Source organism: Stegastes partitus, unplaced genomic scaffold (genome assembly GCF_000690725.1).
Source record: "Stegastes partitus isolate 25-593 unplaced genomic scaffold, Stegastes_partitus-1.0.2 Scaffold2586, whole genome shotgun sequence".
In the NCBI taxonomy this organism is placed as follows: domain Eukaryota; kingdom Metazoa; phylum Chordata; class Actinopteri; family Pomacentridae; genus Stegastes; species Stegastes partitus.
Window position 1 is genome coordinate 24,540 of NW_007580317.1, and position 7,067 is coordinate 31,606.

A 7,067-nucleotide genomic window follows, 5' to 3' on the forward strand; every position below is an offset into this window, starting at 1 on the left:
ATATAACATTAACAAGGTTTGACGATGGATTGAATTAGCCATAACAACTAAACTAGCCTCTTGCTAACGGTTAGCGTCGCGATTAGCATTAGCATGGTTGGCACGATTTCCGTGACACAAAACAAACATCTCAAACGCCATCCTCCAGATCACAGTGCCACAAACAACCAAAACAATCATCTGTACTCACTGTTGGTTCCACTCCAAGACTCAGACAACCAACTCTCTGTGGTGGAGCACTTGCAGCTTCTGCATGAACACTGAAAGTGCCTGATCCTTAAAGGCGCAGTAACTCAAAATCACCAGCAGGGGGAACTTAACCTTTTCAGTCACTGACAGGAGTCAGAACAATAAATATAATACATATGACTATAAATGTAAATGCAGTTACTTTGAGGGTTAAAATGAGTTTTGACTTCACAAAGTAAAAATATAAGTTTAACAACAGTATTTTGGTGCATGTTTTTCATAGTTGCAGCTGTTGTTTGACTGTTTTTTTGTTTGCAGCTTTCTAATATTGAAAAATGTGATTGACAGTGAGGATGAGTTCCATGTTTGGTGTCATTTATGAAGTTGCAGAAAATACCATTTCTACAATTTCTCCACCAGCGCATGAAGAAACAACATCTGATGACCCTGAATCTTCTCGTGACCTCGTCGTGATGGTGGTTCGTCCGATGGTTCTGCTGCTGCTGCTGGTCGCATTTATTTACATCAGCAGACACATAGGTACCGAAAAATCACTTTTTTCCCTCCAAATATTATTTCAAAGTGTTGCATTCATACCAAGAACATCCATCCAAAGTGCTTGAAACAGTACTAAGTTGTCATGTTGAATATTCTGCATTGTTCCTGAAACTGCAAATTTTAAATCCGGTTGTTTGTTTGTTTGTTTTTTGTTGTCTCTGCTCATTTTCATGTTTTTTCTTTTTGCTTTTCTCTCCACCAGCTTCCTCAAAGACGTCAACAGCAGCATCAAACTCAGGCGAAGCAGCTTCAGCAGGTGAGAAAACTCAGATCTGAACGTGAAACTGCAGCTTTTATCAGAATGATGTCATTTAGGTGGAGACTCTTTGGAACCAAACCGACACAAATTGGTAATATTAAAAAGAGACGATTTATAAATTATCAGTTTTACTTTGAAGCCTCCAAACAGGAAGTCAGGACTGAGTGTTGTCTTCTCAGTTTTGAACATCATTTCAATGTTCTGTGTTCGTGTATGCTGTAAAAACAAACAAACAAATAAATAAAAAAACAAAAAGTTTTTAAATGTAAATTGACTGGGTTTTTTGTTTGTTTGTTTTTTACAGAATTCTCATGTTAGAGAAATTTGCAGATCATGATTGGTAAAATCACAGGAGAAAAAAAAGGAAAAAGTATAAGAAAACATAAAAAAAAAAAACATTTTAAAAAAGTATTTTTCTTTTACAACTGGAAAACTACACAGTCAAAAATGTTATTATTTTACGGAGATTTGCCAATTACAGAAATGATCTTTACTAAAAACAAACAAATATTCAGACTTGAATTTTTATCTTTTTTAAAGAAATTGTTTAGATTTACTGATAAATGCTAATAAACTTAAAAAATTATTAAGCAGCAGCGTTCAAAGTGGATTCATTCGTTTCTAGATGTATCTGACAGTATTCTGTCTGTTTCTCTGATAGTTTAAATGCAGATGATCGCAAATATTTTCGGCCTCTGGAGGTGAAGCTGAAGACGATGTGAACAGTTATACTTACACTGTGGTCTTTACAAAGAAGAGACCAGACAAAGGTTTATTTTTATTGTTGTTTTATATTTGAACGTATGACGAACACAAGCGAGGCCGACTTCTTAGAACTGTCATGTTAAAGGACCTGAAAGTGTCAGTTGAGGTTTTGTCACCACGGAAAGCTGCTGGATTTATTTTTGCCTCCGACGTTTTGTTTCACACGCTGCTGATGCAGGAGATCATCTGAGCGGCTGCCTCGAGTCAAACCACAGCAAAAAACCAGCAACAGAACATACGAGGGTAAAAAAAAAACAACTTTCAGTGTGTCTGCATCGGTATTTATATTTAACTCTGACGGTTTCTCACCTTCAGGTGCAGACAAGTCCTCGGTTTAACCCGTTTACTCCACTTTAAAATAGGCGCGACGTCCTGGTTCGTATCTAATCAGCTAAATGTGTTTCTACCATTTATCACAGTTCATGTGTTTCCTGAACTGATGCAGAACCACAAAGAGATGCTCAAAAATAAACTTTATAAACCTGCTGAGCTGTGAAAACATCCAATTTATATGACAAACAAGGTTCAAATACAGACTTGATCTGTCAGTTACTGTTCTACTTTTTTTTGGTATACTTCATAATATCAGTAAACGACTGTGAATTTACATGTCTAATGTAAAATAATATTAAAACCTGTAACCATGATTGTTTTAGAGAAACTGAAACTGAAAAGACTCTTACTGTAAACTTTAATAATAAAAATAAATAAATAAATGCTGAAAATAATGGGAAATATCTTTCAACTGATATAAAGAAAAACAGTGGCTCCTTTCGACATGGAGGAGCAGCGGCTCTACTCCGAGCTCCTCCTGCGTCACTGAGCTCCTCACCCTATCTCTAAGGGAGCGCCCAGCCACCATGTGGATGAAACTCATTTCGGCCGCTTGTATCCGCGACCGTGTTCTTTCAGTCATTACCCAGATCTCATGACCATAGGTGAGAATAGGGACGTAGATTGACCGGTAAATCGAGAGCTTTGCTGCCTTGCTCAGCTCTCTCTTCACCACGATGGTGCAGCAACAGCAACACTGCAGACGCTGCACCGATCCGTCTGTCAATCTCACGCTCCATCCGCCCCTTACTCGTGGACAAGACCCCGAGATACTTGAACTCCTCCACTTGAGGCAAGGACTCTCCACCGACCCGGAGAGGGCAAACCACCTTTTTCCAGTCGAGAACCATGGCCTCGGATTTGGAGGTGCTGATCCTCCACCTGCTTCCCTCACACTTGACTGCAAACCGCCCCAGTGCACGCTGAAGGTCCTGATTTGATGAAGCCAACATAACAACATCATCTGCAAACAGCAGAGATGAAATTCTGTGGTTCCCAAACAGAACCCCTTCCTCCCCCTGGCTGCGCCGAGAAATTCTGTCCATAAAAATAATGAACAGAACCGGTGAAAAAGGGCAGCCCTGGTGGAGGCCAACGTGCACTGGGAACAGGTATGACTTACTACCGGCAATGCGAACCATGCTCCAGCTGCGGTCGTAAAGGGAATGGACAGCCCTTAACAGTAGACCCCATACTCCCGAAGCACCCCCCACAGGACGCCACGAGGGACACGGTTGAACGCCTTCTCCAGATCCACAAAACACATGTGGACTGGTTGGGTGAACTCCCATGAGCCCTCGAGCACCCGATGGAGGGTATAGAGCTGGTCCAGTGTGCTGCGACTGGGACAAAAACCAGATTGGTTGGATCCTCCTCTCCAGTACCCTGGATTAGACCTTACCAGGGATGCTGAGGAATGTGATCCCTCTGTAGTTAGAACACACCCTTCGGTCCCCCTTCTTAAACACAGGGACCACCACTCCGGTCTGCCAATCCAGAGGCAATGTCCCCGACCGCCACACGATGTTGCAGAGACGTGTCAACCAGGAGAGTCCCACAACATCCAGAGACTAAAGGTACTCAGGACAGATCTCATCCACCCCCGGAGCTCTGCCACCGAGGACCTTTCTCACCACTTCGGTGACTTCAGCCCGGGTGATGGACGAGTCTCCCTCTGAGTCCACAGTCTTTGCTTCCTCTTCAGAAAACATGACGGCAGGATTGAGGAGACCCTCGAAGTATTCCTTCCACTGCCCGACGACCTCCTCAGTCGAGGTCAGGAGGTCCCCACCCGCACTGTAAACAGTGTTGGTGGAGAGCTGCTTTCCTCTCCTGAGACGCCGGACGGTTTGCCAGAATTTCTTCGAGGCCGACCAATAGTCCTCCTCCATGGCCTTCCTGAACTCTTCTCAGACCTGAGTTTTTGCCTCTGTGACCACATGAGCTGCCGCACGCTTGGCCTGCCGGGACCTGTCAGCTGTCTCAGAAGTCCCACAAGCCAAAAATGACAGGTACGACTCCTTCCTCAGCTTGACGGCATCTCTTACGTCCGGCTGCCACCACCGGGTTTGGGGATTGCCACTGCGACAGGCACCAGAGACCTTACGACCACATCTACGAGCAGCCACAGCGACAATGGAGGAGGAGAACATGGACCACTCGGCCTCCACGTCTCCAACTTCCCTCAGAATCTGGGTTCCGCCAGACATTCCCAACAGACCCTCACGATACGCTTAGGTCTGCCAGGTCTGACCAACTTCTTCCCCTGCCAGCGGATCCAACTCACCACCAGGTGGTGATCGGTGGACAGCTCTGTCCCTCTCTTTACCCAAGTGTCAGAGGACATGCAGCTGGAGGTCTGATGATACAACTTCAAAGTTGATCATCGACCTCCGGCCTAGGGAGTCCTGGTGCCACATGCACATGTGGACACCCTTGTGCTCGAACATGGTGTTCGTGATGGACAAACTGTGACTAGCACAGAAGTCCAACAACAGAACACCACTCAGGTTCAGATCGGGGAAGCCGTTCCTCCCGATCACCCCTCTCCAGGTCTCACTGTCGTTGTCCGCATGGGCATTGAAGTCCTCCAGTAGAAAAAAAGGAGTCCCCAGTCGGGGCACTATCTAGTACCCCTCCCAGGGACTCTAAGAAGGCTGGGTACTCTGCACTGCTGTTGGGCCCATAGGCCGAGAAAACAGTGAGAGACCTGTCCCCAACACAAAGGCGTAGGGAAGCGACTCTCTCGTTCACTGGGGTGAACTCCAACACGTGGCAGCTGAGCTGGGGGGCAATGAGCAAGCCCACTCCAGCCCGCCGCCTCTCACCGCGGGCAACGCCAGAGAAATGGAGCGTCCAGCCTCTCTCCAGAAGTTGGGTTCCAGAGCCCAGTTTGTGCGTGGAGGTGAGGCCGACTATATCTAGCTAATATCGCTCAACCTCCCGCACAAGCTCAGGCTCCTCCTCCCCCATCAAGGTGACGTTCCACGTCCCAACAACCAGAGGCTGTGTACGGGGACCAGGTCGCCAAGGCAGCCCCCCTCGACCGCCACCCAGTCCAATTCTGAGTATTAGGAGTTATTGGAGACTTTACATGAGCTTTACAGGTTCATCAAACTATGTTTCACGACTGTATCTGCTTGAAAAGCTCAGTCAGTGAACTTTAGGTCTGTCGTAATTCAGCTCTGATTTATTTTATTTTATTTCTGTCTTACAGAAATCAAGAGCAGAGAAACCTGACTGAAGGAAGGAGGCGAGACTGATTAAAGCCGAGCTGAACGAGAGAAGAAACAAACAAGCTTTGAGCTGAAATATTGTTTATTTTTGACAGTTTGTTTTCAACCATCATAGCGCTGTATAGATAATTAATGGATGGATGGATCCTCCCAACATGTTTAACATACAGGAACTAACAACCTGCTGAAAGAAACAACCATCACCACAAAATGTCAACTCATTTCTTTTCAAAGCATTTTTTAGTTTTGTAAAGAAAAACAATGATATAATGAAAATACCTGCTTTTCTTTAACACTCTGAACCCTGAAAACTCAAAAATAACACCAAAATTACTCTGTTTATCTGATCCAGAAACTCTAAAAACCTGAGTTTTCGCATTTTGAACCTTCTGACGAATCTTGAACTAATCATCTGTGACATACAGCTCCAAGCTCATGTAAATTGAACCTTAAAATTATGCTTTTCTTGTCAAAATTATGGATTCTACATGTCTTGTTTCAAAATTGACCAAAATAAAGAATATGTTTTTACAATATTCTGCAATATAATAGTCATAGTAAGCAGAGCCACCATGTTTTTTCCAATGTTGGAAACACACCTGGACACTTAATTGTAAAATAATATACAATAGTAATAATCAAGAAAATTTAACTTTCGTATCATGATTTAAGGCTTTATAAATTTTTAAGCTGCACTAAAAGACATTTCTGAGTCCTTCCTCCTTTGTCATCTTGTTCTGTTTCCATAGAGATGCAGGACTTTAGATTGTGGTGAAAAATGAGCAACATTGAGGACAAAACACCCAGAAACTGCTCAGAGTTCAGAGGGTTCATCAAATCCAGCTTTTATTTTTAAGTACAATCTGCTTTAGTGTGTAAAATCTGATTGACCGTCCTTTGATTCTGCTGTTTGTTTTTTAGTCATTTGTGTTGTATTCATGTGTCTCAAATGCCAAATCTAAACTTCACCTGCTTGCCATTGGGGTCCAAAACCGTGTCATAGAAATAAATTCTAGATTTATTGCAGACAAACCTCCTCAAGTCTGATGACTTCCATGTTCCTCCGTGTGCAGCCCCAGAAATATTTACATCCAGTGTCTATTTTTATGAGAGTGGAGCAGTTTGTTCTGTCTGCAGCTTTATCAACAATGACTTTGACTCAGTTTTACCCTCAGTGACGTCTGGAAGGAGTTTCACCAAATAACTGACTCGACGTCACAGGAGGCACCTAAAACTGTGACTTTTAATTTGAACATTTTCTGTGATTAAATGAACATTTACAGCTGAACAAAATGCTGAACATTTGATCATTTATTACAATATCTTAGACAATATTTAGGTTTTTTTGTTTCTAGTTTAGTCATGAATATTTTGTATATAGAATCAGAGAATCTATAATCAGTCCTACATTGCCCCCTTGTGAAAAAATATGGATGTGCAAATACAAAGTAAACATCTATAACAACACTTCTGTCTGCTTCACTGAACTCACTTTTTAGTTTTTGTTTGCTTCAGTGAATCTAAAGAATGATCACTTTTACCTGAACAAATGTGTGTTTTCCTCTCAGCTGGAGGAAACTGAAGCTAAAATGAATGACTCCAGTACATCCAGCTACAGTTCATCAACTACAAGCATCAACTATGAAACAGGAAGCCTCAGCAGTTCCTCCTCTACGTCCAATCAGGTAACATGACTGTGAGCTGATGAACATGAACATTGTGTGTTT

The 7,067-nt window shown here is 43.1% G+C and overlaps 2 long non-coding RNA genes across 2 annotated transcripts in view; both read left to right on the forward strand.

Annotated features, from left to right (window-relative positions):
- The first annotated feature begins 601 nt into the window (after positions 1-601).
- LOC103375414 (uncharacterized) lies at positions 602-5,600 on the forward strand. The gene is made up of 3 exons (XR_521208.1): positions 602-729; positions 950-1,003; positions 5,322-5,600. It is a non-coding gene; the product is annotated as an uncharacterized LOC103375414 (long non-coding RNA).
- Positions 5,601-6,912: 1,312 nt separating this feature from the next.
- Positions 6,913-7,067, forward strand: part of LOC103375415 (uncharacterized) — a 15,661-nt gene continuing 15,506 nt past the window's right edge. The window contains exon 1 of the long non-coding RNA XR_521209.1: positions 6,913-7,025. This is a non-coding gene — a long non-coding RNA (uncharacterized LOC103375415). The remainder of the gene's footprint in view (positions 7,026-7,067) is intronic.